The sequence below is a fragment of the Cetorhinus maximus genome, chromosome 26 (genome assembly GCF_964194155.1).
Source record: "Cetorhinus maximus chromosome 26, sCetMax3.hap1.1, whole genome shotgun sequence".
NCBI classification, from domain to species: Eukaryota; Metazoa; Chordata; class Chondrichthyes; order Lamniformes; family Cetorhinidae; genus Cetorhinus; species Cetorhinus maximus.
In genome coordinates, this window is record NC_135904.1 from 34580966 (window position 1) to 34594684 (window position 13719).

A 13719-nucleotide genomic window follows, 5' to 3' on the forward strand; every position below is an offset into this window, starting at 1 on the left:
GCCATGGGTGAGTTCCTGCAGTAGCAATGTGAGAGCAAAATAGGGCACCTCGACATCTCTCCAGGTGCTCCTTCCTCTCAAGGAGTTAGACCAGGGCTCTAGGGTACCCAAAGGGAGGAGTAGCAGCAACTGGACACCCCTGGGTTATCCACTCAGGAATCCCAGAGTCTGTCCTCTCCCTCTGAGTCCCTTTTTCCTGTGACCCCCCTCAACCTCATCCTCTGTCACCACAGAGAGAGCAATTGGCCCACAGGAGGACAGCCAAAGCAAGCTGGGGCCCTCAAGGCCTCAGCTCTCCAGGGGACCCACGCCAAAGTCATCAGAGGCAACAGGGCCAACCATTGCACAGGCTGTCTCCACCCCTGTTGCGGATGTCAGGGCAGCACCTAGAAGAAGTGGTAGGCCTAGAAAAGTTAGAATTTCTGATCACAAGTGTTTGCACAGTGAATACATTTTGACACTTTATAATCTGAAAATATATTCACTGTCATTGACTAATGTGTAATGTTGTCTTTCAGCTTCATTGACAGGCTTCGTGAGTCCTCCTTCTGCACCTCCCCACCACCCCACAATAGCAGTTCAGTTGCACGCAGCCAGACCACGGGTGATTCTGGAGGGAGAAGTGTGTGTGGCAGGGCCTTTCGGAGCCTCGTGCAAGCCTCTCCCACACACGCGGATCCTTCCTCCATCACACTCATCTCAATGCCCTGAGTATTTTCAATGCTGCCTGCTGGGGTTCACTTTCAGTTGTCCATCTGAGCTGCCTCTCCGCCCACCCACTGATCACACTCCCATGCAGCATCTGTACTCATCCAACACGAGGCTCTGCTCACTTTCGATTTCAAGAACATGGTTAGCTCCCCCATCCTTTCCCCTTCCCCAGCCACCCATGTCCTTTCCCCCATCACTGTTGACAACATCCCCCCCTCCCACCAATCCGGCATCACCTTCCACCTTCCCACCGTCACCTGCCAACCAGAACCTATTTCTTTTCAGGTGAATGTGCACGTCCCAACCTTCCCGGGAATCCCACCCCCATCCACATTGACCTCCTTGACCACCTCCTTCCCATGCCCAGGGTTCATGTCTGCCTCCAAGTCCCCACCAACCACCCTTGCTGTCCCTTTTATTGCTACTGCCACATCCTCATCCTTCCACCCTACCAGCTCCTTCTGCCCCCTCTGATATTCACCATTCCCTCTTACCATGCCTGGCCTGACAGTTTGCTCTCCAGGAGACAGTCATTGACTCCACAGCCTCCTCCCTTGCATGTTCACCTGGACATCTACCTCCCTTACTCCCTCATCCACCCTTACTCCCTCCTCCCCCTCGAATCCTTTCTCCCCCTGGATTCCTTCTCCTTTTCAAACTCCTCCCCTTACACCTACCTCCCCAGTTTTTGCATTCTCCCCCCCCCCCGTTACACCCTCCTTCCCTCTGTACTCCCTCCACCCCCCTCCCAACCTCACCCCTCTGACACCTTTGTTCCCCCCTCCCAACACCTTCGTTACCCCCTTCCCCCGCTACACCCTCCTCTCCCAGTCACAGCTGGACCTTCTTCTCCACCCCCTCAAAGATGACCCGTGGCAGCCCATAGCCAAGACTGTGATGTCCCAAAGCAGACCCCAGACATCAACAGAGACCTCCTACCTTCCGTGAGCTGCTTCATGGTGGAGCCATGTCCATGAGAATCCACCCAGCGTGCGATGCATGTGTTCCTCCAGGGTCCAGTAGCTGTCGGGCTCCAGCACTTTCTGCTCCTTGGACGTCCACGATGCGAGCAGCGTCCTAACAGATAGTCCTGGCTTCTGGGCATCACACTCGTCAAGACTTGTTCTGGGCCGGGATGTTTTCCCGCTAACGTGGACGGTAAATTTGACCTGGGGGGATGATTCCAGCGGGCAGGCAGGATGAGAAGCAGCCGATGCATTGCAATTACATTTCCGACAGCATGAAGCCGGTTTTTGGCCTTCTCGCTACATTGCCCATTCATGCCCACCATGACCCCCGACACCAACAGGCCAGGAAATTCCGACCGCTTTCTGAGCTGCTGTTTCCAGCATTTTCATTAGCTTTGTTTCAGATTTCCAACATCTGCAGGGTTTTGATTTTGCCAGGCAGTTATCTCTGGTGTGGTTCTTTTTGAGGTTTATTTAATCAGTGCGGTTTCACACCCAGTGGAATTATCTGTGATTGCAATTCCTGGGCAAGGATGCATTTCAACAGGAATTTCAATTCGATAATTACTCCCCAGACAACAGCTAACAACTACATCTTAAACAGGCATTTCTGTGCTCGAGACATTAAACACTTTAAGATTACAGAGTTTGAAATATAAAACATGAAAACAAAACTCATAATTAAAAAAAAATTGAAAAGAAAATGACAGCAAAAATCCCCAATGATTCTTAATGTTCCCCAGTTTGCGGATAATGCAATCCTGCCAATGAAACCTCATTCAATTTGCATCAGACACGAGGAGAGTTAGCAAAGAGTGGAGAAAATGAACAAAGTAGTTGGCCCAATAGAGCAATGGCTCAGTTGCTAAGACTCTCGCCTCTGAGTTAGAAAATTGTGGGTTCAGGACCCACTCCAGGGCTTGAAGATAGAAATTTAGGCTGACGTGCTTCAGAGCAGCTCTGAAGGAGTACTCAATCATTGGAGGTACTTGTCTTTGGCTTGAGGTACTGAACTGAAAGCCTGCCCCATACAAAAGATACCTTGACACCTTTTTGAAAAAGAACAGGGGGATTATCCCTGTTGTCTTGGCCAATATTTATCCCTCAATCGACATCACAAAAAACTGATTATCTGGTCATTATGACATTGCTATTTATTGGTGTTGCTGAGAGTAAATTGGTTGCCTTTTTTCCAATCATACAACAGTGACTACACTTCAAAAGTACTTAATTGGCTATAAAGTGCTTTGGGACATCGTGAAAAGCTCTTTTTTTTTTGATAATCTAGGTTCATTTATTATTTTATATTTCATCGTCCAGTGCAATGCTCAATCTTTGATGTAAAATGAGGAAATTCACTGATGCCAGGCTCACAACAAGCACCTGTAGACCATAAGACCATAAGACATAGGAGCAGAAATTAGGCCAATCAGCCCATCGAGTCTGCTCCGCCATTCAATCATGGCTGATAAGTTTCTCAACCCCATTCTCCTGCCTTCTCCCCCTAACCTTTGATCCCCTTACCAATCAAGAACCTATCTATCTCGGTCTTAAATACACTCAATGACCTGGCCTCCACAGCCTTCTGTGGCAATGAATTCCACAGATTCACCACTCTCTGGCTAAATAAGTTTCTCCTCATCTCTGTACTCAAAAGTAATGTAGGTCAGACAATTGGTGCTGCATCTCCTCCTCTCTGGAATCAAACTAGGCGTCTTTCATATGTCACCAAGCTGATAAACAGAGATTGTTTAACATTTCATCTCCTGCCTCATAGCATGTGTCACCATAAAGAAGGTGGGAACTTATATTTATACAGCATCTTTAATGACCTCACCTCCCAGAGCACTTTACTGCCACTTTAAAGTGTAATCCCTGTTGTAATGTATGGAATCATGGCAGCCAATTTGTGCACAGCAAGATCCCACAAACAAAAATGTAATCATGACCAGGGTCTGTTTCAGATATTTGTTGAGAGATAAATATTGGTCAGGAGGATTCTACTCTTCTTCTAATAGTGCCATGGAATCTTCCACCTCCACATGAGAGAGCAGGTTAATATCTCATCTGAAAGACAGCACTGCTGCCAGTGCAGCACTCCCTAAGTGATAGCTTAGATTGTCTGTTCAAATCTCAAGGGTGGAGTTTGAACAGAAGAAAAATTGGTACGCTGGCTCTGACATTATTCCAAGCTGTTCATTAGAGACCAAATTTGCTACTCCAATTGTTTCTCTATTTCTAAAGGCATTTTGTTACCATAACATTCCAGTCCTGGAAAGTGGCCATTCACGGGGGTTCCCCACCCCGCAGCACACTATCTCATTTACACCTTCACTCCTTCTGTAGGTTCGTTGTAGCTGACATGAATTAAGATCATCACAAGGCCTGGGAACAGATGCAGAGCTGATTCTGTAAACCTGTGAACTTCCATCAGGGTGCAGTTTAGATGAGGTGTCTAACAGGAATGTAGACTAAAAGATTCACGATGATCTTCAACTACAGTTTGAATTGGGAGCGAGGAGGTCGGGTTCTTTATGTGTTGAGTAACATTGACAACACAACCAAACCTTCTTCCTCACCAACAACCTCAGATAGTCTCTCCCTTCAGTGGCCTGTGGCAGTGACAGAGATTAATTTAAGCATTTAGCTCATTTATTTCTGAAATAATCTGCTGAGAATCGGAACTAGTTCAATAGGTGCTTCAAAAGAGATTTCATTTTCTCCCAATTCATTGAGGTGAACTTAAAAAAAAAAGATTTTGCTCTTAACTGAACCAAGAACAGTTGCTTTCAGTGTGCAAGCATCTCAGATGCTTCTGAGCTTTTCATGTAACAAGCATTACAATGAGTCACCTTATCCCCAAACACTTGCTAATGTGACAATCCCTCCACTGAATATGTCTTGAGTTTCACTATTAAGAATAGATCACAGATAGGCTTCTCCTAACATCGTGCGTTAGCCTTTCAACAAAATACATCAACACAGATTTGAAACAATGGGATGTGCTCTAGTGACATTGCTGCTCTACCTGCATTACCTGCAGCAGAAACCTGGGCTCTATTGTATTCCGTGGAACAGTTTTAAGGAAAATGCCACAGCTGCAGGAGTTCTTAAAGTGGTAAAAGTTTTGTTTATTTGTATTTGTTCAATGCTACAGTACATCTTCAGTGCAATGTTACTGTTATTGACAAAGTCATTGCACCCAAAATGCTGATTTCTCTGTTCTCTCCCCAGATGTTACCTGAGCTGCTTCCAACATTTCCCTTTCTTTCACCTGATAGATCAGCAATATTTTTATCTCCTTTTCCACTGAATTGAATAAAACAGCTGTCCAATCCTATTATGAATGATTAGCTGAACCCCAAGACACACTAATGGATTTAGTCTGTAGGGATTATTTACACAGCTGCAAAGGGAATTGCTGGCTTTGATTGATTGACAGTTTTCTGAGTGTGTAATAAGTTTACCTTTCTTTGAAGTGGCTCTTCAATGCCTGTTTGTTTATTTGGACAACAGTAAGAGATGTTAAGTGGATTAAACATTTTTCAATGGCAGTACAGATAAACTGTGTTTGACTGACAGTTTTATGAGCTTGTAAGAGTAACAGTACAATATTTTCAAGGCGATTTTGAATGACAGTTTTTTTTTTAAATTTAATGAGCATTTCAAAGGCTTGCCTGTGTTATTATATGGCTCCTTGATTCTGTACTTAGTGGATACTGGAAGAGTGCTGCAAAGGCACAGCAGACATCAGAAAATAAAATCAATGTGAGAATCAAACCACAGGGTCCCCTATATACATTAATATCTGACTCTCCATACTGTTGAGTGCCGAAGAGGACTTTATCCACTGGACAAAGTGTTCTAATGAATTTGAAACCTTACACAATGCTGATCAATGTAAAGATCACTGACCTTTTAAGGACTGAGCCCTCTGATCATTCAATGCATTAATAAAATATTTAACTTTTCAAACAACATCTAACTATGACAGTTGAAGTTGGCAAAAGCTTTTAAACTTACCTGTCAAAAGGTTCTGGGCTCCACAGCAGGCGTGCCGCAAAATTCACAAACTGACTTACCTGATGCGGTCTCCACAGCCTTCAGGAACCTACCCGCCTTGACAAAAATAGCAACCTAAGAGAAAATTGTATTTGAAGCAGGCATTTTAATAGCAAACTCGATGTCATTTTAAGTGCAAATTGGGAAAGCGGCAAGTGGCAGAAATGGTTGGGTAATTTTATTTTGTGGCCCCACGTGCCTCCCTTTGGTCCTCCCAATGTGGGTTTGCTCAGCACCAGGAGGGGAAAATCCAGTCCAAGGCCTCTGACAGTTTGGGTCAAAGAGACTCCTTATGTGGGAGGACATGAACCACCCCACCTACTGCTCCTGAAGCAGGAAGCATATCTGGGGCTGACTGAGATTTCCCTCCAAACAAGACCCTGAAAACTAAAAGTGCAGCTCGGAACCTGGTGGTGTATTAGGTCCTGGTCTGAGCACTGATCCGAGCACTGCCTTTTGCCATTCCCCAACAGAGTACACCACAATAATACGCCTGTCCTTTCGACATTGTGAAATGTCAATGGGTTTCAGAGGCTGAATCTTGCAGGGTTTTACAATGGAATAATGAGCTCCAGGAAGTAGCCCACGGCTGCCAAAGCCAGTTTAATTTCTAACCTATTACAGTTGTTAGGGGGAGGCGACTTGGGCTGATTTCAAACATCGATCAAAGGTTTGATCAAAGAGTTGGTGTCATGACACACGGCACCACCTATTTCCTTAGGTGGATCCTGAACAGTGAGCCTGTTCTTTCTAACAGTAACACAAACCCACACACTTATTTGTGCCTGGACCCTGATAAGGTAATCATTCCATCTCCAATTTACCTAATGCCTATCATCAGATGCTGGCATCACTTCACTGACATCTGTAGTAACTGATGGAATAAGATCAAATAAAGCATTGTCAATCTGTAAGGACCACTTTCATCTGAAATGTTTGGACAGGGTAGACAGTGAGTAATTTTTTTTCCCACTTGGTGGTAATCATCAGAAGGTCAGAGGGAGAAATTAGAGGAAATGCCTTCATGCAGGGTGTTACTAGAACAAAAATTCGGATGTGGTCTCACCAAAGCCCCGTAGAATTCGAGCAAATTTCTTTATTCTTGTACTCCAATCCCCTTGCAATATACCGTTTGCCTTCCGAATTGCTTGCTGTTCCTTCGTGAGTACACCCAAGTCTCTCTGAACATCAACTCCTCACACCGCCTCACAACCTTCAAAAAAGGTTTTCTATTCTTATGACCAAAGTGAATAACCTCACACTTCCCCACATTATACTCCATCTGCCACCTCGCTGTTCACTCACAGCCTGTCTATATTTCTTTGCAGCCTTTGTGTCCTCCTCACAGCTTGCATTCCCACATAGCTTTGCACCATCAGCAAACTTGTATACATTATAGTCTCTTCATCTAAGTCCTTGATACAGATTGTAAATAGCCAATCCTTGCGGCACTCCACTAGCCACAACCTGCCAACTTGAAAATGCGCCATTTATACCTACTCTCTGCTTCCTGTCCATTAACCAATCCTCTATCTATTTTGAAGTGTTACGACTGTTGTAATGTAAGAAACAGCCAATTTGCACGCAGCAAGATCCCACAAACAGCAATGTGAAAACGACCAGATGATCTGTTTTTAGTGATGTTAGGTGAGGGATAAACATTGGCCAGGACATTGGAGTTATCTCCCCTACTCTTTTTCAAAAGTTGCCTTGGAATCTTTTAAGCCCACCCGAGAGGGTTTAACAACTCATCAAGATGATGGCGCCTCCAGCAGCACTCCTTCAGTACTGCACTGGATTGTCAGCCTAGATGTTATGCTAAAGTCTCTGGAGAGGGGCTTGAACCAATGACCTTCAGAGGGTAAGCAGCTGAGAGGGTGCTTCAACATGAAATTGCCCTCTCAGTGTCTTTTTTAAAAAAATAGATAAAAATGTATAAAAAGCAGCCAGGCCACCACTGTGGCTGGGGGTTTGGAATCCCTCTGCAGGCAACCTTTGGCTGTACCCTCATCCAGGAAGGCAGCGATGGCCTGTAGGCATGCCTGGAGTGCTGGACCCTGAGCCTTGACACTGGGTGCCTGCTTCCAGACAGTTGAACTGCCCCCCCAGACACATAGAGAACGGGAGGCCAACTGAAAAATTCCAGTTGCCCTCCTTTTACTGCCTTTAGTAAAACTCTAAATGAGCCTAATTGCCTGTTTACTTCTTGAGGGTGGGCAGTTTTGCCAGGCCCCAAATCCCCTCTCCTAAAAAGGCCTCAGCATGCCAGCCAGCAGCAGTATTTTCAGGCCCTGTCTGTCTCCTTTGAAGGAATGCAGTTAGAGTTATAAGAGAATCCAGCTATAAATATGGAGGTACTAGATTAAAAAGAACGATTCTCCTATGAAGTAGGGGTTAAAAATTAAAAGCAGAGTTCATCTGTTTGTCAAAGATTTAAAAGTTTATAAACATGCCTGGGCATAATTGTGTGCTCAAGGACAACAACATCCTGTAGCATAGAATATGGTATATCCTCTAACACAAGGCAGTCCTAAAAAACAGGAACTGGCCTCTACATTACCTTAGCAAGCCAATGTTAAATTGTAAGATACTATGATCTAGCAACGGATAACCCTACAGTATCTCTACACAGTATCTTTACAGTGCATAAGGAGGCCATTCAGCCCATCGAGTCTGCACTGGCCTTAAGGATGATCCAAAATGACTTGTCAACTGAATCCTGGAAACTGAGTCTAGTGATCACCGTCTGCACCTCTCAGTATCCTGTTTGAACAAAGAACAAAGAAAAGTACAGCACAGGAACAGGCCCTTTGGTCCTCCAAGCCACGGGTTTCATGTCGGGTTGGCCTCTGATTCACCCACCCCACTGTCACCTCAGGCCTTCAGTAATCCAGTAATATTTGAGGGTCGCCCCTGCACTGATTAAACACTTTCTAAGGGATTGAAAGCTGGTGGAAAGTCATGGCTTCCAAAGGGAGGAAACATGCTGCCCCCTAATTCAGTGACACCTCTCTCGAGCACCTACTGGACGCAATGGAGGCCCACCGCAAAGCCCTCTACCCCCGCTCTGGGTGAAGAATCTCATCCAAGGTGACAAATCCAGCATGGGAGGTGGTGGCAGCGATGGTCAGCGCCAACGCACTCCAAAAGAGGACATCCCCCCAGTGCAGGAACAGAATGAATGATCTCCTCTGTTCCACCAGGGTAAGTCACTATTCTCATCACTCTCAACTCACACACTCACAAACCCATCTCACTCACTGCCAGCTCAAGGGACATCACCACTATCTCTCTCACACACCGTCATCTCCTCTGCGCTCACCCACACCCTCCACCAGTGCAGAGACACACACCTCAGTGGGACCTAGCTCTAGAGTAGCCTCAGGGTCACAATCTGGTGAGCACATCGCACTGTCTGATCCACTGCAGGCGGAGGCAGGGACTTCCCAGGTTTCTGACACTCGGAGGACTGCTGGAGGCCAGGAATCTGCTGAATCTGAGTCAGATGAAGAGCCTCTGGATTCAGTCACACCTCAGTTGGTGGAGCTGTAAAGACAAGCTCGGGAACATTGTGAAGGGTGCCAACTGTACTCCTCAGATTGTAACGATGGAGGAGTCCGTCCGCCTTTAGTCTGAAGTGATAATGCCGGTATGCCAACACACCAAGGTCAACAGTGGTAGGATGGCAGCCGCCAAGGAGACCTTGGTACAGGACATCGGTCCTGCATTGCTGCTGGAGCTGCATTCCATTGCTGAGGCACTTGTGGCATCAGTGTCAACACAAGAGGGGGTGGGGCATTTGAGCTCACTCTAGCTGCCCCTTCCTCTCAAGGAGTCAGGCAGGGGCCCTCGGGAGGAGGATCAGCAGGAGTACACCCCAGGGCCATCCACCCAGGTGACTCTGGGAGTGTCCGGCCCATCCGAATCCCCTTTTCCTATGACCCCAGTATCTCCAGCTCCACAGGCCGAGTAAAGTGCCACTGCCACACAGCAGGACCCTGAAAGCATTCTGGGGCCTTCCAAGTCTCGGCCCTCCAGAGGACACCCACCAAGGTCATTACAGACAATACAGCGTAGCAGTCAGCAGGCCACCTCCACCCCCTCTGTGGATGACGGAGGAGCATGAAGACGTAGCGGCAGGATTAGAAAGGTCAAGAAGATGTAACTCTTGTAGAGTTAAAACAATTAACTAAATTAACAATAACAAGGGAGAAATCAAGCACAGCCCCTAAGTCAGGTCAGCTGTAAAATCAAGGAAAAACTTTAAAGGAACCTTACAAACATCAAACCAAAATGTGATTAAAGGGGTCAACAAAACACCCCAGTCCCCGTGGTGCCCACCGGGCAGTTGCATCGTGTAGACATGGGTGTTAATCACTTGTACTTAATGTTGACCATTGTCAATACACTCCCAAGAATGTCTCCTTGTTATGATGTGCAGTGTTTGTGTTAATAAGATGTGAAACCTTGGTTTCTGCACAAAATGAAAATTAGTGTCACAGTCCAGGGCCTGTCCCCTGTGCAGAGTATAACCTTTTGAGCACAGTAATTGTCCGGTTTCAACCTCTCTGTCCAGATCAGTGATGTGTGCACCTCCATGTGCCTTTTGTTGGGAGTTTCGTACCCAAGCGTCACTGGGTTCCCTGATGTTCTCCGTGTACTCTCAGCATCTTTGAGGCGGGACTGCCCCCCCATCTCGACACCATTCCTGACAGGTGAAGGTGTGGTGCTGAAGGGAACAGGTGGTGAAGCCTGCCAAAGGATCAAGTTGTCTTAAACCCCATGTGCCCACTGTACCTCAGCAGTGTCTCGATGACATGAGCCTCTTCACAGATCATATGTGTGCTGCTTTCAGTCAGATGGGTGGCAGATGTTCCCAGATGCAATATGAAGATCTCAAGAGTGACCTCACTGCATCTTGTCATCATCCTCCTGGAATCTTGTGGCAATGAGGGCCTCACGAATATGCCTGCCTTGTCCGGCCAGTGCAATGGCCTCACTGCCAGCACCCTCGCCTTCCAGAACCTCATCACCCTCATCCCCTTCGACTTCCCTCTCATTGAGGAAACATGCAGCTCTTGCATCTCATTATCCTCCACCCATTGCATCGTGCCCAGAGCCTTCTCGCGAGATTCTCCGACCTTCCCACCGAACACATCGTCACGATCGGGCATGGAAAATCCCGGCCATAATCATGCCTCCTTGTCCACGGCTCCTTGTTATGATGAGGCGTCATTCAGAAGTGAAACCTTGCGCCCTGCACAAAATGACGTCATGAGTCGCAGTCCAGGGCCTCTCCTCTGTGCAGTGCAGAACCCTCTGACCACATCGATTGTCCCCTCCCAAAGTCACAGCCCATCTCGGTGCTGCCTGCACCTTGATGTTGATTGGGTTTACTGAAAGAATATTGTGCCCTAGCATTGTTGGGTCACATGATGTTATGTGCACTCTGAGCACCTTTGAGGCGGGGCTGCCCACCCTCGTTCTCATCTGCATTCTGAACAGATGAAGGTGCAATGCTGAAGGGTATAGGCGATTATTCCAGCAAGGTCTGCATGAGATGAGACTATGCACAGAGTGTGAGTGCAATGACTTCTGCCAAACTGGTGCGAGACGCTCCCAGTTGCTATCTTGGGCTCTCAGGGGAGCCCTCACTGCATCTTGTCACCCTCTTTGCGGAATCTTGTGGCTATTAGGACCTCACGGGTACGCCTGCCTCGTCCGGCTAGAGCAATGGTTTTTTCGCCTGCATCCTGGGCTTCCAGGTTCTCATAACCCTCCTCCCCTTCCACTTCCTTCCTCCTCCTTGGAGGAGACATGCAGCTCATCTATCTCCTCATTATCCAGATCCTCCCCCCTTTGCATCGCCAGGTTGTGCAGCGTGTAACAAGCCATGATGGTGCATGGCACCCTCTAAGGGGGGTATTGCAGTGCTCCACTAGATCTGCTGAGGCACCGGAACCTCATTTTCAGGATCCCAATGGTCTGCTCCACCAAAGTCCAGTTTGTGGCATGAGCCTCGTTGTACCTTTTCTCAGCTGGAGTCTCAGGCTGCCACACAGGCGTCATCGGGAACATCCTATGTGGGTAGCCCTTGTCCCCGAGGAATCAGCCATGTAACCTCTGTGGACCCTGGAAGATGTCTGGGATCTGAAACATGCTGAGGGTGTATGAGCCATGGGCACTCCCTAGGTATCGTGCACACACTTGCATGATCCATTTGTTATGGTCAGAGACCAGCTGAACATTGAGTGAAAGCCCTTGTGGTTCACATACTAGACTGCTTGTTGCCAAGGGGATCTTAGAGTCACGTGAGTGCAGTCAATGGCAACCTGCACCTGTGAAAACCGCAAATCCCAGTGAATCCCAGTTTCCGAGCTCACCTGATCTCGGTAGAAAATGACCAAGTTGTGCGCCTTGGTGAAGATGAGTCCGTGGCCTCCTGGGTACTTTTGTGGCTGGGAGTTTGAGAGATCCCGCACAGGTCACCAGTGGAGTCCTGGAAGGAGCCACTGTCGTAGAAATTGTGCATGGTGGTCACTTTCAATGCCACTGGCAGTGAATGCCCTCAGAGTCCCCAAGGTGCCAAATCCTGCAGAAGGTGGCATATTTGAGTCATCAGTTCCCTTGATGATCACAGTCTTTGGTGACACTGGTTCTCGCTCATCTGCAGGTAGGACAAGCGTTGTCTATAGACCCCAGGTCTAGTGAGGTGCCTACAAACGACAGCTCATGGTGGATCTTCCTCTACTTGAGGGGGAGGCTCTGCTGCCCCTTGATCTTGAGGGTTGTGCTCCTCCCTTTGGAGACACCTTCATTGCATTCTTCTCCTTCTTCTATCCTGCTTATAAGGCACGAGGCAGACAGCGAGATCACCAGTCTTCATGTTCCTGATGGTCTCCTCACTGCAGGTATCAGTATCAAAGAGAGAGATGCGAGGGTTCAGCATTGTTTCCTAAGGACCTCTCTTGGTTAAGTCTCTGGCTCCGGCTGTGTCTCAAGGCCCCTTCACCCATGCTGGAGAATCCTGACCACCACTTGGATGGCCAGTGCTTAGTTTGCTTGATGCCTGACCAAAACCCCACCCACCTCTGTCCCATACCACATGACCAAGTGGCAACAGCTTTGGCCACTCGACTGCCTCCTGTACTTTCCGCTCCGGCACAGGTATTATCCTCACCTGCACTCCAAGGGTATGCGGTTGGCTAGGACCATGAGGGTTACTGCTCAAAGCCTGAACAACTGCAAAGCACAGGGTTCTAAGCACCTCCCTCAGTGACTGTTCCATGCCCACCTCTCGGAAGGGTATCCTCTAACTTGCCCAGTCACCCAATTGTTCTGCAGCCCCATAAAAGGCAGATTATTTTGCAGCCTGTGCCCAAGGGGTTAAAAGTTCAGGAGCAATCAGTGGCTCGATCAGGAATTTGTGTTGCTTGAGTGAACGCAATTGTTTCAGAAGCCGGACTCTGAGCAAGTCACTGGAGCTGATGCTGAAGGGTCTCAGCTGCGGAAGAACGCTCAATCTTGAAATGCTTTTCCAAGTGCCTGGGCGGCTTCTTCACCCCCTCGCCCTCCAGCATGTGCTTGTGTACTTGCTTCAGTCTGTGCTGCTTTGCCCCCCCCACCCCTGGCACTGGAGCCCTTGCCCGGGCACCGCACTGAAAGCCAGCTGGGAAGAAGCCGCTTGGAGACATGCCTGTGACCCGCCCCCCTCCAAATCCACGGCGCTGCTTCCTTGAATTCCTATGGGGGATCTTCGTGGGCGCTGCGCTAAGTTGTGTGCTCTGAGTTCCCCTCGAAGTTCAGGTCGCCAGGTGCACACCTTTTAAAGGCGGTTGTAAATCATGCTGTTCTGAAGTCACGCCAACGTGGGATTTAAATTTGATGTGGGGGGGTGGGGGGGGGGGAGATGATTCTGGTGTGTGACCACAATAATGAGATATAAATTTATTAAAATTTAGTTCCCGATGTTCAATGG